The following is a 26082-nucleotide window of genomic DNA, read 5'->3' as shown; positions in this document are numbered from 1 at the left end:
CTTTCTTTACATATAATAAAAATTCTCCACCGCTTTTCCTGACTCACTCACTACGAGTTGTTGAATATTCATGTATATTCAATGAAGTGGTCGTGACGGAATTGTCATAAAAGTTTTAGTGAATCGTGTATGAAATTACGTGTTATTGCGTCGCCTGGAATGAGTGAATAACATTAATTTAATAACTTTTATTAATCCAATGATTGCCTGGTTAAACGAGCATTTACTAATGATACTATCCAAGATCTTCAATTGTTTTCATATATGCAATTGGTCATAGAAAATATCCTCTTTTTTAAAGACTAAGGTTTAAACCTAATAAAACTTTTTTTTTTACCGGGAATTACTTGCTGCCAGGAATTGAAAATGATGGAGAGTTTAAATGAAATCAAATAAATATGATTGGAATGGTTTGACAATTGATTTCTAGGAGATAACATTTATGTTGCTATTAAGAAAACTATGAAAAATATTGAAACTTCTTCAAAAAATGTTCTTGACTCCCGGTGGATTATTTCAAATTGAGGCAAAAATAACACAACATGGCAAAACCTTTCGTTAAATTTTTTGAAGAAATAATGTTTTCCTGCTGACTTACCGTGATCTGCTTACATATTTATTATTTCTGATGTGTAATAGGTATAAATGCTACTTTTGTTTTTGTTTATAAAACTTATATGGAGGGCAATCACAAGGTAGTAAACTTAAATTCTTTTCTCTCTGACTAGTCCGATGTAGTTCACGTTCCATTAAATTCCAGTTGCCCTGATAGCCTAAAAACCGGGATTATTGTCTCAGGCAATGGTCACCTGTGTGGATATTTATTCCTGCCCTTGGAAATCAGCCATCGAATAGGAAGGGACAACATCAAAACAAACAGAACAAAAAATCACCCTTAGGAAGTGTTACCAGGCATCAACCTACAATCGCATCAATGTGAGAGCATCCAAGAAAAAAGAGCGTAGGAGTGTGAGAATTTTCCTTCCAACAGCTGGGAAAATTTGAGAAAAACAAATGTTGCCCACTCGTGTGAATGTTTGAGTGAAACTTGGCATCCCAAAATTAGGCAATTTCAACGAGAGAGAGCACGTGTTCCGCAGGAAGTACTAGATTGAGTGAGAACCGAAGTTTCTCACTGGCAGGTAGACTTCATTCTGTGCTTTTCCGGCTCCGTTTTTCCTGAGCAAGGAAAATCGTGAAAACGGTTTCGTGAAACTAGGTCCTCAGATAGTCGTTCGGGTTCGACCGTGCGGGACGTGTTTTGTGACTGCGACTCAAGACGGCGGCTACACGGATTTCGCGCCCGGAAGTTTTCTCGCGCAACACGCGCGGAGGGGAATTGTACCAGCTAAGTAGTACGTGTGTGATTTCTTATCCTGAGGCGGCTCCAGCCCCTGGAGGCGGACATCAAAGGATTTGCGGAAATTCTTCCGTTTTTTTGGTTTGGATTTAAAGCCCCTAGAGGTGGAAGTTGCGATTGTGAGGGGGGAAGAGTTTGGGCATGATTTTTCTGGCATATTATGGCTTCTGGAAAACGGTGAATCTTTACTTCTTCTTTCCCGGAATTAGATGTCGCACGTGAGGCCGCGGTTGGATTCCTCGAGTGATTTGTAAAGTCACGCATTCCGTGCTGGAGTAAATCTTATTTTGAATAACACGCGGATGGCACGCGAGAGAGAGTGCAGCACCGAGCGTGAAACAGTTGTGTAAATCTTTGCGTTGTTGGATTTCGGATATCGGCTGGATTCGATTCCATAAACAAGTGGTTGTCCTGGAGCCAGACAAATTGTCATTGGTTCGATTTAGTCCTTGAAAGAGAAGTGAGAAGTGAAAATTATTTCCGAGTGAAGTGTTACCCATCAATCATACACCCGTGAAAGCTGGATAAAAAAGGAAATCTTGTGTAGATTGGGACACCCCCATTCTTCGTATCTTTTCGCTGTAAAAGGATCGGTTCGTGCCTGAGTGTCTGTGAGGGAAAAGGGCCAAAGAAAACCAGCTGGCTTAAGAGGATACTTTCTTCCGGTTGATGTAGCTTTGATGAAGCTTAGTCGTTTATGATGTGACTGAACAACATCAAGGCTTGTTGATTAAAAGCAAACAGCAGTGTGTTGCTTGTTCCGGCTGAGTCCCGGGGAGAAATTTGCCCGGAAGTGATTAATTACTCTGCCCACGCATCCCAGCTTTGGGTCTTGGTGCAACGGTGATAAAGTGCAATCCACAGCGACTGAAAATAATTAAAAGGTGAGACGTGCAGTAAATTTCTGAATGCTCTCTGAAGCGCTCAACAGTTCAGTTCGAAAGTGTGCATCCCAGCGCCCGGATACCGCACGTTTCTGAATAATTAAAACTTGCCTCGCATCCGGCTGCTTCAACCCCTGCCGGATATTACCGGGAGTGAGAAAAATCCCACCAAAAGTCATCTCTACAGTGCGCTACATGGCGACCGTCACATAAAAGCTCAAATTAATCATAGAATTATTGGTCCTTGGTGGGTCGTTCAAAACCTTTCCCGGATCGCTGCTGTTTGTCACAGAGATGCTGATGCATTTTCCGCGCTAAAGCCGGAAAAAAACAAATCCAACGTTTGACATCGAGAAACGGCCATAAAAAGTGTGCTCGTGTGAAATTTGAAACAGTGCCAAACCCGGTCCCGCAATCAATCAAATTCTTGTCCATGTACGGATTCGTTTTCCGGGCATTAATCCGGTGTGAAAAATTGTGATTGGAAATTTGTTTTGAGGGAGCATCCGCCTTCGTTTGTTTTCCGAACCCTCGGGAAAGCCATCCATCACCGGCAGGTGAAAAATTGGGCTTAAATAGGCCACCAAAAGTAATAATAAATTTTGTGTGTGTGATAGTGTGTATTTTGATGTCCCGGGTGACAAAGTCGACGAAAAATTGCAGGTTCCCCCGGGGGGGTTTCGTTAATTAAAAGGTGCTGATACCACCCGCAGCTGGAGCTCAAGGATCCCCAAAAAAGTCAATAAATTAGGGGAAGCTTGAACCCATAATATTGGGAGAGTTTTTCTCCCATTGTGGTTCTTCGTTCTGGAATATCCATCATACTAAAAGGAAAAGTGAAAGCTAGCTGAAAAGGCATCCGAAGAAAAGTTTCCAGCTCATCATTCCCTTGTTCATAAAAAGGGGTTCCAGATTTTCCAGGGAAAACTGATACAGTGAACGTCGCTCGTCGTCGTCCAGGGAAACCAGGTCGCGTTGCCACAAAAGTCAGGCCCCGAAAAAGCCAAGGTATGCTAATAGATTTAATTATCATTAATTCATGCTAATGCAATTCAGCTTTTGCCCAAGCGAGGACCTCGGTCCCGCTTTTCGTGGACCAAAATTGACGGCATGGCTGCTGCTGTTTCTAATACTGGTACCGACTGTTTTTCACCTGCTAGTGACTTCTTCTTCTCCGTCTCAATTGAGTAGCGAGGCTTCCGAAGACGGGAAAACCGCCCAACCCCGGCTCTGACAGCTGATTGAGAATTCATGATTTTCCATGGTTTTCTCGGTACCAGTTGGTTTGGTTTTAGTTTGGTCTGGTCGGTGACATTTTCCTTTTGGTCATCGGGGAGATTTCCTTTCGAAGATAAAGTACCGAGCCGCTCTCTTGTTCCAGGAATGATGCGAGCGATGGGAAAATGTTCGAACCTACCTGTCGTATCGGATGTAAATAAGACATTTGGTATTCTGTTTGATTGAACGATGTCGTGTGGGAAATGTCGTGTCCTTTTCCAAAGGTTGAAGCAAAGGGTAGGGGATGACTTGTTGGTTCGCGAGAATTCTCAATTACGAGATGAATTATGAGATATTGTTCAGATGTTTTGTATCGTTGAATCTTGAAATTATCATTACCTCATGGAATGTTAATTTAAGTGCCTTTGTCTATGATTTAATAGAAATATTCAACAGAAAATTTTATCCTATTCGGAGCTTAACTCAAAAATCATTGTGGGGCTTAAGACTGCCTAATTGATTTCGTTGAATAAGACACCCAGACAACCATTTGGTGGGTATTTCGAATTTGCAACGCAAATATACATACGTGCAAATAGACGTGTAAACATATCGTATATATCTAATGTAGCAAAACCAGTATATACGTATCATTTTGGAGGCCATATAGGTACATTAGCAAACATATTCTTGATTTGGATTGTATTAAATTACGATTTGCACGACTTGTCACGCGCATCATTTACGACTACCCTGATTCATTTTGAAATATACTATGACAATTTACATCATCATATAGATGATTGAGGTTGTAATATACGACATTTTTCGTAACAATATGGAAAGTTTGACGACTTATTTGGTCGTCTTTTGCGACTTGAGTGCAGGGCTCTCATTTTCCGTAAGTTGAATAAAAATATGATTATTTTTTTTTTTTTGTACTTTAAACCAATTGGTTTATTCATCCCCAAAAATAATAAAAATAAGATTGTTTCAAAGAAATGCGTTTTTGCTGTCAAATTCAAGTTTATATCGTACAAATTTATTATTTGTCTGATTGCTGATTTTTTCAACGTTCATGAAATTATTGTTAGTACCTGGACTTGATCCCCTGACGATACAATCTACAGCTCCTGATGGTTCCTCGACGCTATCTGGAATATATAAATTCAAGAGGATGTGCTTCAAATGCATTAAACCAAAAGCAAATCGTATATTTCTATAACTAAAATCTTTTAAATCGTAGAACACGTCACCGATGATCTAAAAATAGATCAGCATTTTGAAGTCTCCTTAAATACGAGTCTAATCATCGATGTCGTATTATCATAAAGGATTTCATTGAACTTATTTGTATTCTTTTACGATTGCCAGCAAATACGATTTACGAAAATCAGACATGCGAATTAATTTTCATAGGTGTACGATTGCATGCACATTATTACGAATCAATGCAGTTTTATAGCATATATCTCCAAGTGGCAAGCAAAGTTGCGAGCTTATTTTCTCTCTGCTAAGATCTAACACCTGGTTGTTATGATAATATAAATGGTATTTCATGTTAAAAAAATCTTAATTTCGAATAATTTTATGCATAGCACGACAAAATCTGTCAATCATGGCTGATCATCGTCCCAGACAACCATTTGGTGGGTGTTTCGAATTTGCAACACAAATATACGTGCAAATATCGTGTTACATATCGTCGTTTCACAGATTTTTTGCGAATTGTTGTACACGAAGGTCGAGATCATATGTACATAAATACGAGTCTCTCTTCTTGTCGTAATAAAATCATGCATAAAGAATATGCATGGGCCGTACATTGTAGGTGCAGATATACGAAAATGAGTTTAGATAACATTCTATACGATATAATCTGTAAAATAAAAAACGACTTCTGGTTGTCTGGAAAACCACTCCAACTAAAAGGAGTGGGGCTTTCATACAAAATCCATGAAAATATGATACAATTCAAACAATTTCCGAAAACTACGGAACCGATCAGCTTGAATTTTGGTTTGTAGCCATTTTTAAGACCGAGAATGCTTTCTATAATACTTCAAACCTCTCTAAATCATAAAAGAGGAAGCTCTGATACAAAATTACCAAAAATTCGACAGAATAAGAGCAATTTTCGGAAACTACTGAACCGATCAACTTGAAATTTGGTGTGTAGCCGTTTTCAAGACCGGAAATAGGTTCTATAATTGTTCTAAACCCTTGCAAATCCAGAAAGGAGGGGCAAATGGAGTTTTTCATACTCAATAAATGTAACATACCTATCATTAACAAAACCAATGTCATAGTGTTTTCATAAAGTTTTGAACACTTTTTGATTATGTGTAAATTTGCCTATTTGACTCCTCCCGCATTACAAGGGGCGATTTTTTCATTTAAAGTAATTTGTACTAACTGTGACGGGATGTCATCGAAGTATAGACTACACCGTGGTTACGATACGATTGATTGTCTTTATTGAATCTGGTCTAATTGATACTTATTGCTAAGGCATGCTTACAGAGAGAGAAAACTAAAATGAGAGAATCGGAGGTGCCCGGTAGTATGTGGGAATTTATTGCAGTTGACAAAGTGTCGATATTTGCGGATAATGTGTAATTGGAGAAAGGTTCAAATTTAGCCTGGGAACTATGCATCGATGGCGGTTGCGGCATAGGCTGTTGAACTTGAGCGTTCTTGCCCATGTTGCGAGACTTTGGCGATGAGAAATATTGTTGCTGTGCCACATCGGTTGGCCGTATGCAGCTAAGATAATTAATGCACTACATCTCCCCCTTTTAAGGAAAATGATGATCGTAGAGAAATCATTTGGACACTTTTCTCCATTGTACCAAACACCTCCAATTTTTTAGGCTATCATATAGATTTTGTTGTTTAGTTTTTATTACACTTTGATAATTCTATTTTTGTGTACCGTTTTTTGTTCGTTTGTTTCACAATTTTTTATTTTTACATTTGGGTGGTCGATTGCAAGAACCTCGTAAGGTCCGTTATAAACTGCGTCTAATTTTCTATTGTTTTCGGTTTTTAGGAGTATTTTATCTCCTAATTTAATATTTATGGGGTTTGCTATTTCTGCTTGTTTAGATATTCTTCTATGCTTTGATTTGATTAATAGTGCTTTTGCTTTATTTGCTACATATTGCAGTTTAAATTTTAATTCTGTATAATAATTATCATAGTTATAAACTGGATCAATTTTGGAGGGGTTCACTAAACTTCGAGGATAATTTACTAAATTACCAAAAACTAATTCATATGGAGTGAATTTATGTACTGTGTTGGGAGTAGTGTTATAACAAAAAGTATAGAATTGAAGCCAAGAATCCCAATCATCAAGTTGCTCGTTAATGAATTGTCGAAGATATTCATTAAGGCATCGATGATTGCGTTCGAGGGCACCAATTGTTTGTGGATGATAAGCTGTAGAAAAGTTGTGGTTAATTGACAGTAGTTGACATATATTTTTGAACAGTTCATTTTTATATTCTGTTCCTAAATCAGTCTTAATTAAAATTGGACATCCGTATATAAGTATAAAGTGCTCAATAAATGCTTTCGCTAATGTTTGAGCTTGCTTATCAGGTATAGGTATGGCAATAACATACTTTGTGAGGTCACATTGTAATGTTAAAGCATATCTATTGCCTTTTCTGGTTTTAGTCATAGGACCTATTGTATCAATGGACACAACATTAAATGCTTTAGTGGCTGTAGTGGTTTCAATGAATTTTTCTTCCGTATGTACGGTGTGTTTGTTTCTTTTACAATCAATGCAGTTCTTAACAAACTGGCTGATAGTGTTTCTCATATTTTTCCAGTAGTATGTTTTTCGTAGTTTATGCCATAATCTTGTAGTACCAACATGTCCTCCAAGCGGGGATGTATGGTTCTCAAGGATGATTTGATTTATGTCATTTTGTTTTGTAACAGTTATCGCTGGTGTATAGATAATTATGACGACTTCGTTGTTTGATTGATTGTAAAGCGATTTAAATGTTTCAGTATTGATTTTCGAAAAAATAATACTGTTTCTTGCAACTGCTAGCTTTTTAATATTCAAATAATTGGACATTTCGTTAATTGTGTCGATAATTTCTTCGAAATCTTTAGTAGATGTGCACATCTTTGCAGAAAATTGCGCTTGAGCAAGATTCTTTTTCATTTTTTTATCATATATTTTTATTGACACTGCTGTCTGTATTTCGTCAATTTCGGTTATTAATTTGGGAAGATCAAACGCATCAATGTTATTCACTGAGTCGTATGCTCTAAGGTGATCAGTCTTTGAGCTACAGGTTTGAGTGACATTGTTGGGTTCACTTCTTGTCATGGACCTCGTCTGTATCGGTAAGACCGATATAGTTTTTAGATCATCTGAATCAACAATTACACGTTAAAGTGCGTCGGCGCCAACGTTTAGTTTCCCTTCAACGTGTTCAATGTCGAATTCAAATTCTTCTAAGTCAACTCGTATCCTAGTCAATCTTGACGAAGGATTTTTCATTGCGAATAAATATACGAGAGGTCGGTGGTCAGTTTTGACTGTAAACCTCCTGCCGTATAGATAAGGTCGAAAATGTGTGATTGCCCAGTGGATTGCAATTAGTTCTTGTTCTATGGTGGACTTATTTCGTTCACCTTTAGTAAAGGACTTACTTGCATATGCCACTGGCAAATAAGTGTCTCCATATGGTTGAGTTAACATAGCACCACATGCTATTTTAGATGCATCGGTACTTAAGATAAAAGGCTTTTTGAAATCGGGAAATTTCAAAATTTGGGGGGATACTAATTTATTTTTCAAAGTTTGAAATGAATTTTGACAATCCCGGGACCATTCGAACTTTACATTTTTCCGTAATAAATTATTCAAGGGATGGGCTAATTCTGCAAAATATGGAATAAAACGCCTGTAATAATTACAAAATGCAACGAATCGTCGAACGTCGTCTGCATTTTTCGGTGTAGGAAAATTACTTATTGCTGAAAATTTTGATTTATCAGGCTTGATTCCTTCATTTGAAATATGGTGACCAAGATAAGTCACGTCCGAACAAAAGAAATGACATTTGGTAGGGTTTAGCTTCAAATTTCGTTGACGAAGCTTTTCAAAAACAAGTTCTAAATTTTGTAAATGATGTTTAATTGAACAGCCGATGACAATAATATCATCGATGTACAAAAATGCACAGTCCGCGGGCAGACCACTCAAAGCTATGGTCATCATCCTCTGAAAACTGTTAGCTGATATGTTGAGACCAAAAGGAAGTCTCTTGAACTGGTAATGACCTGTTTCGGTGGAGAAGGCTGTAAATTGTTTTGAGGCTTCATCAATTTCGATTTGATGAAATCCCGACATCAGATCTAGAGTAGAGAAATATTTTGCTCTACCTAACTGATCTAGAATGTCATCAATTCTAGGGAGCGGGAATTTATCTCCTAGAATTTTCTTATTCAGTTGTCTGAAATCTACAACCAGACGCCATTTTTTATCGTCTGTCGTAGATTTCTTAGGGACAACAAGTATCGGTGAGTTGTAAGGAGATATTGAAGGCTGTATAATGTCTCCTTGTAACATTTGATCAACTATAACTTTGATTGCCTCGCGATGAATTTCAGGAAGTCTGTAATTTTTTATGTAAACCGGAGAATTGTCGGTGAGATTTATTGTCTGTTTATAAAAATTATTACATGTAAGATAATCAGTTTCCAAGGCAAAAATGTCCTGATATTTCTTGCACAAATTCATCACATTAAGTTTTACATCTTGTGAGGTATGTTCCAAATTAAGCTCAGATAATAACTGCTGATGCCTAGAACCATCGCTTGATAATTTATTAAAAGAGTAAATTTCATAGTTTTCAATGTCGAATAAGTGGCGAGAAAAATTTCGTTTTACTTTGACCGTTTCGTTTGTGGTGTTCAAAAATTTCAAAAAGGGATTGTTGGAATTGATTATAGAATTAGAGATGAACACTCCTGGCACTATTTCATTGGATTTTACCAAGAAGGTTTTGTGAGTATCTCCGATATTTATGCGTCTGAACACTTCGCATCGAGGTGGAAGAAAAATATTGCCGTCCATGTCATCATGAATGGGAATTTCGAAAACTTCTGATTTGCATCTACCTGTTAGCATCCAAGTGTCATAATTAATTGAACAGAAATAATTGCATAAAAAATCTCTACCGAGTATTCCATCGGTGGGGATCGGTAATTGACCATCAACTAATTGAAATTTATGTTGCAGTTTTCTTTGATTTGGTAGTAAGATATTTGTTGTAGCAGTACCTAAAGTAGGCACTGAATGATCGTTAATTCCAGAAATGTAGCATTGGTCATTAGTATTAACAAAAGTTGTGGGGAATATTTTGTTGGTCTTGAAAATAGATATTTCTGCTCCAGAATCCACCAGCAAGGTGCATACTGTTTCTAGAAAATCTAATTTCAGGACTACAAAATTACTACATGATGGGTTAATGGAGAAAAAATGTTTCACTGGCGATGTAGTATTTGTGATAACTGCTGGGGAGGGATTTGTTGCTCCGTTTGCTGGATGTTTGCTATTCCCCCGCTTTGTGGTTGAAGTTGGGGGAGCTGCGAGTTTCCCTGGCTCGTGTAAAATATCTGGCGGCCAGGTGGTCCTTGGTAACGTGGGTAGGATTGATGATTGATCCCACCGCGCCAATTATTGTTTGGTCTGTAATTATATCGCTGACCATGATTTTGATTTGAAAAGTAGCGATCCCCACTATAGGTGTTCCTACCTCGGAATCTGTTTCCTCGGCTAAAATTTCCGCGGCCTCGACCTCGGTGGTGGTTATTAAAAGAATACATTTCATGGTTATTATTTTCTCTTACATGAAATAATTGCGGACGGGTTTCTCCCATCGTGTCACTCTCTTGCAGTTTTTGCACTGCTTCTTTAATATTTGCAAAGTTACCTGCTTTTAAAATTAACTTGGTGTCGGAATTTTTTATGCCACTGATGAGTGTTTCCACTCCCCGTTTAGTGGCCATAGTCTCCGCTCTATCGTGGGGAATTCTTTCGGCAACATACATATTTTGCAATTCATTAGTGAGAATCTCTACCGAATCACAGAATTTTTCGACGGAAGAGTCTTGCTTTACCACCTTCAGTTTAGCCACAATGCTGTCAGAATTTTTCTTTGACGAACATCGCGTTTTTATTGTGTCAATTATTTGTTGGAGATTATTTTGCTCTCCCACTGCCTGGCGTGAAATTCCAGTCAGTCTAGTTTTAATGCAACGAACAACGGTAATACGAGCCGCAGCTTGTTGTTCTGCCGATGCTGCTGCAAATTCTGAGTCCACAATGTCTGAAAACAGTGACACTGCGTCCAAAAAAGCATCTAATTTTTCTGGTGATCCGTCATAGGTGTTAACCAACGCGGTACCTAGTTTAATGTCAACCACTGGCATTTTTACAAATTTTTTAGACAGTATTTGACAAAAGATAATCGCTATCACTGTAGATTTAAAACTTGGCGAATGATTACTCGAGTATGGAAGTCTAATATTAATGAAGTCAATTATTTCCGCATACGTTAATTTTTTTACTTTGATTAAAAAATGGAATTCACTAGATGTAAATTCTTCTTCATTTATTGCAAGTAAATCTCCTATTTCATTATAAAGTTGCTTGCAGTACCTTAACTTGTTTACCAAAGTTTTAGTTTTATAACTCCTGTTTGGAGCTTTCTTGAAATTGATTAAAATTTTGTTAAGATCTCCTAGCTTATGTTGAATTATAATTTTATCCTCGTCTATGCCTATTTATTGATAATAAATTTAAAATTGGCAATTTATCACCAATGGTGTGACGGCTACTGTTTACCTCCATGCTCCGAGTTATAGGTGAAGCTCAACGGGACGACGCACTCCTCGATCCCATTCCTCGTGGAAACGCGCTCCTCTACACGGTTCGAATTTCCTCAGTCACCTTCACTGCTGGGGAGGGCCACCTTCACTGGATTTCACGATTCGTAACGCCTTTGTCGTTGAGGCGCACACACGGTTTGTTGAATCACTTTTGTTGTTGTTTTTTTTTCACTGTTTGCATTATTTTTAAGCGATGCAGACGCTTATCACTTGTTTAAACAAAGTTTGTGATTTACTGTTTATCGTTTTTAGGGGTCAGATTTAATTTTAACCACTACACTTTATCTTCGGTATTTTGGGACTTGCATCCTTTTTCAAAAGCTTTTCTGCGCGTTCTTTTAAGTTGCCAGTTGACAAGTTTGAACATTACTTGCAATATATTTATTGCTAATAAGAACCACAATTTAAGTTCGTGTTCCTTGTGCCTATCATTGTTAATCTCAAGTTCATTTACAACATTAACATCACCACTTATGGTTGTTTCCTTCGATTTTGTCGTTCCCATCACTCAAAATTATTTCGAACACTTCTTTGTATTTAATTAACGAATTTTTCGAACACTTATTCGTATTCAATTCACGAATATTTCGACACTTCTGTTTTTGATATTGCGATTCACTAATTACCGAGTCACGGTCGCCATGTACTAACTGTGACGGGATGTCATCGAAGTATAGACTACACCGTGGTTACGATACGATTGATTGTCTTTATTGAATCTGGTCTAATTGATACTTATTGCTAAGGCATGCTTACAGAGAGAGAAAACTAAAATGAGAGAATCGGAGGTGCCCGGTAGTATGTGGGAATTTATTGCAGTTGACAAAGTGTCGATATTTGCGGATAATGTGTAATTGGAGAAAGGTTCAAATTTAGCCTGGGAACTATGCATCGTTGGCGGTTGCGGCATAGGCTGTTGAACTTGAGCGTTCTTGCCCATGTTGCGAGACTTTGGCGATGAGAAATATTGTTGCTGTGCCACATCGGTTGGCCGTATGCAGCTAAGATAATTAATGCACTACAAATTATTTATTGTTTTGAAGATTACTCCTATTTTTCTAAAGATTGGTTTCTTCAACCTGCAAACCTTCAAGTTACGTTGCGACTCGAGACAATTTAGAAGCTCAGATGCCATGGAAAATAGTTCGCTTTTGAAGAATGTTGAAATTGAATTTAAAAGGAAGTTTATGATAACTTTATAGAACTTAATTTTTTCCATGGAAGGGGTAGCAAAGCAAACCGGGTCAGCTAGTGAATGCTATTAAAGGAACTTTTCCAAAACGTTCGTGAGTCAGGTTTTATAATCATTTAGGTGAAACACAACTCTTATTTTCATTTTTTCACCTGAAATTATTTTTTAATAACTTCAAGAATTACGGAATTACTGTATCGGGAACATTATAAACTTGGTCAGTTTTGATTGGATGAAAGAAAACTGTTGAACGATTAGAAAATTAGATGTTCGAAAAAAAGGTTTATGAAAGAAAAAGGTCAGTTGTCTAGTATCATCATATGACATCATACAACAGATAACGTGAAGCATCCTAGCAAATAACTACACGTGTGGCTTTTCCGCTAACCAGGAAAAAAGGGAAACCCATCAGGTATGGGCTCAAATTATTCTAAACTCACAAATTTCATGCAGTACACGTTTTGACTTTTCCACCGGAGAGCCAGCAGGATAAACTCAGGTTTTTTTTCGGAAGCAGAGGAAGTGGAAGTCGTTGATCCCTGTACCGAAAGCCTATAGTTAAATTTCCACCAGTTTGTGTGCCACACCCGTGTGACACCATTCGGTGCCATGTACAGATGTTTATTTGCCCGGCTTAAATTGTACATTTTTGAATTGCAGATTCGGGTGTTCTCTGTGGGACTTGAACGTGAACTGTTTATTGACGAAGCGGGATTTGGAGGCTTGCGAACTTTTGGCACCCTGGCTGGCAGCTTTCAGGGAAAAACAAGCGATAGAAACGGTGCTAAGCATCACAAGATTATAGTTTTGAGTGAAGGACTGTAGTCTGTTGATGGTAGTTTTGAACACAGAGTATACAATTATAAATGTTTTATTTCATCAAATAGCACATTTAAAGACTAGAATCACTCCACCCAAAGAAGAGATTGCAAAATTTCAGTGCCGCTCGGCGCTAACTTCATTTCTGAAATGTGCTGAAAAGTGTCCTGTACCAAAGATTCCATGATTGGAAAAGCACTACTGGCATAAAGGCAATCTTAAAAATATTTTTTCTTCAAACTGGATAATACCTTGAATTTGATAAAAAATGTTATTCCGTTCGAAAACTTAGTGTAAAAGTGAAAAACAACAAAGATTCTATAAAACCAAACAACTCCAATAAAGAAACGTAAAGAATCTGAATGTTCTATTCTACAACACTTATCATTTAAAACTTCCGTTTCGCAAACTGTTGACAGTGGCAAAATCATCAGCAGAGGAATGACACATTGTGAAACAAATGGACAGTTGTCTGAAAATTCACGATATTTGATGGATAACCTAAAGTCTAGCCAACCAACTTCTATCGATAGTGAAAATTCCTTCTCAATTATATCAAGTTTTTGCAGCTAGAATCAGACCAGTTTGTTGATTAAAGTAGATACTTTGTTTTTGGGTCTTGGGTTTGCTCATTGAAGATTAATAAGTTTTGCGATACTTCTACCCAAAATTAAAAAATACCCTATCGATATAAATTCGTAGGCAGTCGAGTGTTGAAATCTTCATGAATATTTTATATTAAAATTTAAAGGATCGTCAGCATTCCCGATTCCCGGGAACGTTAAACGGGAAATGGACACTCTAGCAACACTTATATTTAAACTTTTTTAGCATTTTTTTTAAACTCCAAAACGGGTAATTTTATGATTATCAATTATCATGGTTTCATGTAGCCTGAAAATGCTGGAGCTAGGATTGGTCGATCTTGGATCAACCTTTGCGAGATCGGTCTATTGAACTAAAATTTTCAATTTTTAGGATCGAGTCTTTAGCCTTGGAAAAATTGTATTTGTTTTGTTAATTTTCTTTTCCCAACGGAATTATAAAAATACTAATAAATTAGTAAATATTTATCTTGACTTTTCTATAAATTTTATGATATCAGCATCACAGAGTTTTGAGGTCAAATCCAGAATAATAAGTTTTTTAGTTGTAATAACACAAAAGAAAATTTCGCAACCTTGTCTCATAGTCAAAGCTCGTTAGAGGGCTGTTCAGTATTTAAATGAGGCCATAATAAAAAAGTATTTCTAGAATAATAAAGTATTCATTTCCTAATTAAATTTGCGTTATAACATTCCTAAAATTGTAATTTCAATATTGCCTCTACTTTTATGACTGGAAAAAAAATGGATGCTTTTAAAATTGAACTTCAGTCCTTCAGATGATAGTAACAGATGAACACGATACCCTGATAATCGTTTTTTTTTTAATATATCTGTATTCGTACCAATTCATCATTACATTTATATTACATTATTACATTAAATTAGGTGTTCAGTTCAATAATGAACTGTCCAGAGCCCTATAGTTTACTAATCACTAAAATTTATTGATTCGACTTAAATTTGCTGAGCGCAATCAAGTATTTTTATGTAGGAGAACATCCTGTAATATCAAAAATATTTCAAACTGTGTGACCTGTGATTATATTAAAAACACCAGCGTTAATTAAAACCCGTAGCCTTTTCAAAATAGGCATTTCACCAAGTGAACTAAATTAAAATGATTGAATTACTTAAATCAGTAGAATTACAAGGTTAAGACTTATTCCTGCATATATTTATTCTGTTTTTGGTATGTCATATACACTAAGGTTGCCAGAACTTTTTCAGCTCATATCCAAGCTAGACAAATCCGGGCTAATTTATCTTAAAATCTGGTAAAATTCGTTTGATATCAAAATTTTCCATCGAAAATCCGGGCAATTTTGTCAAAACCCAGGAATCATTCAACAAAAATTTAGAAAAAGAACCTTGAAAAATGTTGGTTCATCAAAACTCATCAATCGTGTTTTAGATTTCCAAAAATACCTTTCCTGATTATTTTTATTAAACTTGCTCAAAACTTTTGTCTAGGTTACATAAATAAAACCTTTTTACAGCACTAGTTATTTATATTTGCCAAATATTTAAAGTGAATAAATCCGAGCTTTTTCAATGAAATCAGGTAACTGAACTGGACCGGACTTTTCCCAAATTTTTTATTAAATACCCGGACAAACCTGGATAAAATCGAGCAATCTGGCAAGCTCTGTTTGAGCATTCCTATCGTTTTTCACTATTGACTTCAGCATAAAGCAACAAAATTTAAAAGATCGATCTTACAGAGATCGATCATTTTGCTTCGATTTTTAGGTGGATCGATCCTTGAACCATTCAGCCGAAACGATCTTGGGAATCGGTTTTTTTCAGAAGATCGAACAACCCTAGCCGGAGCATGATCAAATATTTGGAAAGATGGTTATGAGCGCTTCAAAAATCAACTCTCTGCCAGCTTTTCTGGGTTTTGGACCACTTTGCGCACGATTTGACCACCGTATTTTATTTATTAAACGGATAGGCAGCATTTTAACTTTGTTGAAATGAAATCAGTACTATTTTTTATTCAGTTACACGAACCATATCGATTTTTTTTCTATCACTTCCTCAATCGAAATTTTCGGATAACGCTTGATAAAACTTCGAGATGCACTTGATAAATTCTTTACATTCATGGATTCAATCATCTTCACTTTTATTCAAATTTAAGATCATTATTAGACATTCTAGGACTCGTGGACGATCTTTCATATGAACTTTTGTCGAATAGTAGGTTCGCTTTTTTGAGTCTCCGACTGAAATTTTCCGACTGAAATTTTTTGCTAAAAGCTGAAAACCAGCCACTGTGGAGGCATAATGAGAACCCCCCCTGAGGCAGTATGAGCACCATTAATCAGAGCAAGATGTGCGTTTTTGCCGGGGAATCTAGCAGCGAATTCAATTCGATGAAGTCAGGTGAGTCGTAGATTCATCAAACAAAGCAATAACAAAATAATCTAGGTCTGTTTGTAGAATACAAACAATTCACGCACGCTCATACATTAAGTGCTTTGTTCGGAGGATGATGTATAATGCCGTATAATGTAACAATAAAAAAATCGATCATGAATTGTAAATGGAAAAAAATAACCTCGAACAGAAATCTAACTCTAGTCTTTTGATTACCTCTCCGACACCTTACCAACAGGCTACATAGTCGGATGAAAACTAGTCAAGGTGTGGCGCTATAAATCAATTTTAATTCGCTGCTAGATTCTACGGCAGAAAATGCTCATTATGCCTCGATAATATGGTGCTCTATATGCCCCTAGTCAACAAATTTAAGTAAAAACGTGTTTTAAAATTGATAAAAGTGAAAAATCAAAAATTTTTTGATGGTGAAAATTGAGAAATAATGTGTACATCATGTTGCAGTGCGTACATTATAGATCAAGGTTATTTTAAGATCATAAGAGCTTATTTCGTGGTGCTCAAAAATTATAATATTTTCGTAACTTGAGAATCAAGCTAGTTTTTTTAAATATCTCTGTAAAGATGATAAGGAGATTCCTTTTTTTGTGAAAAATTAATACTATAGGAAGTACGAAACAAATCCTCATGAAAATTTATTTAAGAAAATACGTACTTTCGTAGAAAAGCGTAGTGCTCATTATGCCCTGGGTGCTCGTTATGCCCTCATCTCCCCTATACAAAGATGAGAATTTTCTGGAGTTTTCAAATGTTCATAACAAATTTGACATTGGTTATTACACAATTTTTTTTTACGCGGCGGTATCAAATCCACCGTTTACATGTAGGACTTGAAATATTTTCTCTCAAATAACGTGTTAATTCGCGAGAACCGTGGAAAATAACCCTGCTTATGGCAAAAACCCGTGTAAATAGAAGTCATGTAAGAAAAACTAAGCCAAATAAATCTGAGAACTAAAATCTCAGTGTACTTTCTATGAACAACTTTGGCTGATGGTGTTGTGCGTATACGTTTGGCTATACATTTAAGCCTTTTTAAGAGCTTGTTAAATGTCCTGCTTTTTTCGGCTGTATCCCGCTTTTTTTCGTGAAATGTCCCGCTTTTTTTCGGAAAGTATCTGGCAAGCCTACCTTAACCGAGTTTTGAAATTTGATAACAATTTCGTGGCCTAAATTTTATTCTTCTTAAGGAATGGGTACGTTTATTGTTGAATTTATGGTCTTAATTTGAAGGCGTAAGTTTACCTTATACTGCGAATATACTACGTATATCTGTAAGTATTCATAATTGTATACGTCAGTTGCTTCACAATATTCTCAGAACTATCATTTTCGCTGAAAAAAAATTTCGACCAGCAACAAAAGTGTCATCCGTCAACTTCAATTCCCATCAATCATGTCCACAAACTGCCCTCTCAGGCTCAGACTCAATACCCATAAAACCATATTAAATCGAAACGGCTATTTTAAGCTTCCGTTTTTTTTCTACCCCAAAATCAAGGGCGGAAGACCAGCAAGCAATAAACAGCCAGTGAACGTCAACGTCAACAACGAACGAGTAAAAAACATCAATAACAACAACAACAACATCATCGGGCAGCTCAACGACGAGCCAAACAAGACAATTTTAGTTTTTTTTTCCACCCCGACAGAAATTAAATTGAGACTAAAAGCTCTAATAAGATTACGCAAGCCAAAGTCCTTGCCATAATGGGTGTGGGTGGGTGGATGATGGCGATGGTGATGGGTGGGTGGAGAAAAAATCCATCAGATGATGATGCTGCCACTGGCAACGAATGAGTTGGAAAAGATGGAAATTCGTTTTCCAGGTCCAGCTGCTCCCATTTTCAAGTACACTCACACACACACACACATACGTACGTAAGTACCTGAACATAAACAAGAGGGCACACATACACGGAAAAACACTAGGAAAGAAGCACATACATTCAGAGAATGAGAGCCACATAATGCCATTGTCAGCTAATGGGGTTTCACTCGAGTCGAGCTCAGATAGTTGCCGTCGTTGTCCGATATAGTGGGTGGAATAGTGAGGCCCCATCGTCTGGCAACCATTTTTTAAGCCAGGGATCAAATCCGAATGAGAGGAACCTACAGACTCAGTCAGTACTACAATTGAATCAGCCAGCCAGAGGGTCCCAGGACCAGGGAAGAAGAAGAAGAAGGGAAGGATTTCCGGTCCAAAGAACCCTCTATGGAAGTGAATGGGACGGTTTCGCCCTAAAGCTCCACATCCATTCAAAGGCCCATAATGAACTGTCTGTGGCTGTCTGTCCATGTGCGTACTAAAACGGTAGAAAATAAAAATGGAAGCGGACACTTTGAAATTGAAATTAGGTCGGATAGTTGTAGATAAGCAGTTAATTAATTTGACACCGGTCAAATTGAATCCGGTTGAATTAATCCTGGCTTCAGCTGGGCTCCGGGATGGAAATTGTTTGTGTACCCATTTGCGGATGGAATCTACTGTCCGGAAGAACATGAACTAGGGAACTTTTGCTGGTGAAGGCAGGTAATTGATGCGAGATGGTTGTTGTCTACATGTTAACGATTTCAATCAAGCTGAGTGATTCTTCTTTATTCTGCGCGTTGTTTGTGGTTATCAGTCGACGTCAAACTCCGCTGGAGTGTTTTGTGGCAGATGGAACTTCCTCTTTCATTGGGAAGGAGATGGATTTCGCATCTGAATTGTAGAAAGCAGAAAGAAAATCGATAGTGGAACTTTTTTTTCATCCGAATTCAACAGCTAATTGCCTAATAGATCATTTGACAATTATGTTCATGAGATTTGCTTTCTAAGCTCATTTTGTTGATTGAATTAGAACGGAAAAAGAGCAAATTTAAAACAACATGAAACTTAGAACAAATAATTATTAATAGAAAACAAGAAATCAGCTAAAAGGAACAAGAAATAACGAACAAGGGACAAGACACAAGAAACAAGGAACAAGAAATAAGGAACGAGGATCATGCAATAATGATGCAATAATTTAGATTTAACTTTCCTTTTAACCAAACCAAATCAATTTAAACCGAATCAGTTCAAATGTTTGATAATCTGAAATGAACACACATTTTGTTGTTCATAAACCGAAGCTCGAAATTTGGAGTTTCTGAAAACTTCACCGGAATTTGATTGTTTATCCAGAGCAAAGTGTTGCCGTTGATTAACTGGAAGAAGCCAGCACTGAGTGGCGGTTCTCCTGTAGATGCAAACTTTTGTCGAGCATCACTTCGCTTCCGGAAAAATAACCAATATAAATAACCAAATCAAGTGCTTTTAATACCAAAGTGGCCAGTTTTTTGGTGGTGGGTGAATATTTCTCTCTCGGAAAAAGTTTGTTCTGGTGGAAACATAAATAACCAATATTTCGGGAAAATGGTCTGTTTGCTGACCGAGAATCCGAAAACGAACCAGCACATTTTTCTTTTTAAGGGTGTCTAAAATATAGTATTCAAAAAATAAAAGTGGCTCAAACAATCAGAAACGATGAATAGGTAAACAATTATGTATGTTCAGAAAATATTTATAAAAACCTGATCTGAAGTTCTCCATATTTCAATGAAGCTGTATCATCAAATAACTGCTTGCTAAAATTCATGACACCCTTTTATTGTTTTCATCATTTCTCAAAGTGACTTCACTATTTTATTTGTTTCCTGAAAAATTATCAATCCAAATAAGTTTTTTTTTACACAATGTTCAATAAATTCGAATACAAACTTAAACCACGTTCATTCGAATACAATTGGACAGGATTTATAAATAAGTTTTAATTAGAATAGAAAGGCAATTTTATATTAATCATCAATAACCAAGCTCGGATTAAAGGAGGGGGGAAAACATTTGCTCCAGGCCCTCGACTCAAGAGACCCCCGAGGAAAAAGTTAACACAGTTGTAATCTAGCAGCTTTGATTTCTAGAAATCATGGAAAGGAAATCAGAAAAAAATTTTGTTTGTCTTCATTAGAGAGAGGTTCGCCTCTGTAAATCTAAATAAAAACGTAAAATAGAACAACTAAGGAGAGGTTGCAAGAATTTTTCCAGCACGTATCTGGACCGGACAAATCTTTGCAATTCAGAGGCATATTCTGCGACTCGAGTGACGTGACTCACGAAATTTCTCCAGAAAATGATCAAAAGAAATTTGAATTGAATTTTTTTTCCATCAAAACTCATCCACAGATTTTGAATCGTATTTTAGGCTTCCGAAAAATCTTTTTATGATTATCTTTATAAAAATTTCGTTTTGAACGCATAAATAAAAAAAATACAACGCAATTTTCTTGTTTTGTTCAATTTGCTAAATAAAATGAATAAATCCGGACAACCGGGCCGGACCGGACTGTTCTCATAGTTTGTATTAAATATTCGGGAAAATCTGAATAAAACCGACCAATCTGGCAACCTTAAGCGAAAGGGCCCCCGTGAAATAATATTTTGAATTGTATCACTCTAACTTAACTTATGGGGTTCAGTTAAAGTAGCAATGCAGAATTTCCCTGCGTTTATGAGGGCTTAGCAAATCAGGATAACATTTATTCAAAAGAAAAATTGATGTTCATATTGCCCAGACAACCAGAAGTCGTATTTTATTTTACAGATTGTATCGTATAGAATGTTGTTTAAACTCATTTTCGTATATCTGCACCTGCAATGTGCGGCCCATGCATATTCTTAATCGTATTTAATTGCATTACCTGATTTTATTACGACAAGAAGATAGACTCGTATTTATGTACATATGAACTTGACTTTTGTTTATGACAATTCGCATAAAATCCGTGAAGGGACCGATATAAGATGATCAGCCGTGATTGGCATAAAATAATTTAAAATTAAGATTTTTTAACATGAAATACGATTTTTATCATCATAACAACCAGGTGTTAGATCTTAGCAGAAAGTACATTTTTCTATCAAACAAGATTGCTAAAGTAAGAGATTATATTTTAAATGAAACAATTAGTAATAAAATTTTATTTTAATTATTAGTATGTTTCAAAAGTAACTTCAAACTATAGTATCTTAAGTTATAAGGATTTATAAACTATGAAATGAAATGAAAAAGCATTACTCACTCTGTGATAGCATATTTAAAAGTTTGTTCTAACATGTGTGTAAATTTCGTGAATATATTTTCTACTGAAACAAAGAAATTTCTCTTTATTTGAACAAAACTTGTAAACTGAAAAACAGAATATAAGCTCGCAACTCTGCTTGCCACTTGGAGATATATGTAATTCAATCGTATATAAATGTATTGATTCGTAATAATGTGCATGCAATCGTACACCTATGCAAATAAATTCGCATGACTGATTTTCATAAAAGGTATTTGCTGTCAATCGTAAAAGAATACAAATAAGTTCAATAAAATCGTTTATGATAATGATACATCGATGATTGGAATCGTATTTAAGGAGGCTTCAAAATATTGGTCTATTTTTAGATCACCGATGACGTGTTCTACGATTTAAAAGATTTTAGTTATAGAAATATACGATTTGCTTTTGGTTTAATGCCTTTGAAGCAAATCCCCCTGAATTTATATATTCCAGATAGCGTCGAGGAACCATCCTGAGCTGCTGATCGTATCGACAGGGGATCAAGTCCAGATGCGAACAATAAATTAATGAACGTGGAAAAAAAAATCAGAAATCAGGCAAATAATAAATTTGTACGATATAAACTTGAATTTGACAGCAAAAACGCATTTTTTTTAAATAATCTTATTTTTAAAAAAATAAGTCGTCAAACTTTCCATATTGTTACGAAAAATGATGCATTTAAAGATATTCCCAATCGCATATTGAGCGAAGACCTACAAGATTACCACCCTCAATCATCTATATGATGATGTAAATTATCATAGCATATTCCAAAACGAATCAGGGTAGTCGTAAATGTTTCGCATGACAAATCGTGCAAATCGTAATTCAATACAATCCAAATCAAGAATATGTGTGCTAATGTACCTATATGGACTCTAAAATGATACGTATATACTGGTTTTGCTGCATTATATACGATATGTTTACACGTAGATTTGCACGTATATTTGCGTTGCAAATTCGAAATACCCACCAAATTGTTGTCTGGGTGATTTTCAAACTAAAAAACATCAACATGTACTTTTTTCAATAAGACCTTGATAACAAATGCTTCTTTTGTAACCTTCCCCCTTCGATTTAAAAATAAACAAATTCCCCCTTCTAAATTTTGTAGTTATTTATTTCAAGTTTGTTGAAATTATCGTTTGAATTGCAACAATTACAAGAATGAAATACAAACTGTGAAAGAAAGGATTTTTATTACATGCTACGATTCCAGATTTTTGTGTATTTTCATTTGTAAATAGGTCAATTTTTCGAATTTATTTTTTGGATTTAACAGCAACTGAAAAAACTTTTGCTTAGCGTTGTCGAAATTTAAAAAAATATCGTAACCAACACTTTAAGAACCACGAAGAATCCACAATAATATAACGAACCGCGTTGTACTTAAACATGGCAAATCTCACTCGCTTCAATTTAAAAATTTACCCTAAGCGTACCAGCAGGTCACATACCAAATTTCATAACAATTTGACCATGAGGAGGGGTTGCTTGAGTCTCAAACGGAAATGAGATTTTAAAGCACTTTGCAAGGGAGGAACAAAAAATAATGGTTTTTTTTCATTATTAACTTTTTTCTTCACAAGCCAATTACTTTTATGAATAATTTTCTTAATGCCTAAACTAAGACAAATATTCCACTCGAAGACTGCAACCAGATTGGACTCCAAACAAAAAAGTTATTGCGGTTCAAAAGTTGTATTTTGGCTGAAAATTCTTGTCTAACACGCAATAAGTACTTTTGACCCATTTTTTTTTACGAGAATTTCCGGCCAAAATACAATCTTTGATCCGCAAAAACTTTCTGGTTTCTATTTAAATCGTGTTGCAGTCTTCGAGTCAAATATTTGTTCCAATTTAGGCTTTAAGAAAAATATCCTTAAAAGCAATCAGCGTGTGAAGAAAAATGTTATTAATGAAAAAAAAAACGATATTTAGTACTCCTCCCTAGCAAAATACCTTAAATCCCAATCACGTTTGAGACTCAAACAAAAATGGAGCTTTTCGAAAATTTTGGAATTGCATGGAGAATGCATTCTTGTTTTTTTTTGAAGGCATTTTAGTAATTTAATTCCAGGTCCGATTAGCTGCGGCTTCAAATTATTTGCAGTTTGAAAAATGTTTTATTTCGATCAGAACGTATAAACGACTACTGAATAATTCAAATAAAAAGTTGTAGGAGTAGCTTAGCTTAGTTGACATCTCATATCCACCTTAAATTCTAGAACCGAAACACAGAAATCAAATAAATATATTTATATCATTTTCAATAATCTCATGTATTAATTATTAGGCATAAATATGTGCATTTCGTATCCCACAATCGCTGGAGTGGCTAAATAGAACAAGTTATAGCTGCCAATGCAATGGTTGCTAGTCCGTGATTGACCGATACCATGAACTTTGCGCTGAGGCCAATAAAATTAAGCTTCAAACATTCTCATTGCATAAAACTAATGCTCTCTCTAGGAAAAAAATCAATAACGACGCCTGCCACGCCCTAGTTGTCAATAAGGAATGAAAGAAGGATTGTTAGTAAGATACTTTTTATGATCAACAACCAACCTTCCAGTCCACTAATTTTTAAAAGCGATTTTGAAGAAGTCTAAAGCAGTGGTAATTACCTAGATTAGCACTCGAGTTATTAAAAAAAAATATAGGAGCTCCCCTTCCCCCTTCCTATCAAATCAGTGAAAGGAGGAAGAAGTCTTAAACAATCATAGAAAAAAATCTACTCAAATACGTGCTGCTATTTTATTTGAATAATGAGTTTTCGAGTGATCGACAAATAATGTATGAAAACGTCCCTCCTCCTTTCCCTATTTTCGTTAAAGAGAGGTAGGGGTCTCGAAACATTAGACTTCCATGATATATTTTATTTTAAGGTCGATCAGTTTTCGAGTAATGCATAAAAGGGAAACCCCCTTTCCCCTTCTTATCATCCCAGGGGAAGAACAGATGGGTCTCAAACATTGTAGAAACTTGACTCGTAGCCTTATACCATGCTACGTGAAGTTTGGAATCATTTACTTGGTTAGTTATCCTCCCCAAACAAAGAGGGTGGAGTCTCAAATAATAATAGACACATTTCTCGTACCCAAATAACCACTCATGACAAATTTGGTTCCATTTGCTTGAATAGTTCTCGAATTTTGCAAATTACTGTATGAGAGGCCTCTACCCCTTCTCTATCTTCACACTGGAAAGAGGGAGGAGTCTCAAACCATTTTTAAAATATTCTTCCTATCCACATACCCTCGCATGCCAAATTTGGTTCCGTTTGCTTGATTATTTCTCAAATTGTGCAAAAAGTTTTATGGAAGCCCCCCTCCCCGTCCCTTTTTCCCCACTGGAAGGAACCAAATTTGGCATGGTTTCCCATGGGCTCCATTCACCCACTGGAGATAAACGAAGGGAGAAGGGAGGCTCGCATAAAATGATTTGCACAACTAGAGAACTTATCTAAGAAATGGAATTAAATTTCACATGGAAAAGGATTGGGGCACGAGAAATGATGTATTTTTTCGGAAACCACCCTTCTTCCAATGAGTACATAGAAAAAGTAACGGTGCCCTAATTCATTTTTGATGGCATAACTTGAAAATTAATCCAGAGACGAACCAGCCAGAGGTTGAAAGTCTCTTAAAATAAAGAAAACAAATTTTATCAAGCAAATGAAATCCAATTTAACATGCATAGTTTGCGCTCAATCTCTGAGCGGATAGGACGTATTTTCGGTAACGCATATCAGAAGTCGATTTCAAAAGTTGTATTTCGAATATCGTATCGTTGGAGCGTTTAGTTCCACGATGGGGCGACGCGAAAATACGTTTCGAATTGATTTTTCGCGAGCGCCGAAATCCCCAAGTTATGAAGAAATTCATAAATTTATCGCACAAAAACTCGGGTTAACACGTGATAATGTACTGTTGATTCAACCAAACCGTCGTATCGGTTGTGTCTTTGTTGAGGTCAACGACCTCGAACTTGCGCATCGCATTGTCGAAGAGCACAACGAACAACACGAAATGAAAATCGACGAAACAACTTACAAAATTCCAATAGAGATGGAGGATGGAGCTGTTGAAGTGAGGATTCTGGACTTACCACGTTCAGTGACGGCTGAGCAAATCGCTGATTTCCTTGGAGGGTATGGTGAAGTGCTCTCGATTCGGGAGTTGTTATGGGACGAGAAATATTTCTTTTCTGGAACACCAACGGGTGTACGCATTGCCCGTGTGATAGTTGAATCCAACATTCCGTCGAGCGTTACGATTGGCGGCCACATCACCTGTCTTTCGTATAAAGGACAGAGACAAACTTGCCCTCATTGCAACGAATTTGTGCACAATGGTATTCCTTGTGTGCAAAATAAAAAACTGCTGGTGCAGAAATTCACCGCAGACAAATTATCTTACGCAAACGTAGCGAAGCTACCCACTTCAGCAAACACCAACCGCACCACACAGATGAAATCGACTACGAATACCACGAAACCACAAACTGTGTCTGTTGACCAGCCCACTATCCATC

Source organism: Uranotaenia lowii, chromosome 2 (genome assembly GCF_029784155.1).
Source record: "Uranotaenia lowii strain MFRU-FL chromosome 2, ASM2978415v1, whole genome shotgun sequence".
Classification (NCBI taxonomy): domain Eukaryota; kingdom Metazoa; phylum Arthropoda; class Insecta; order Diptera; family Culicidae; genus Uranotaenia; species Uranotaenia lowii.
Note: the sequence above shows the minus strand (reverse complement) of the source record.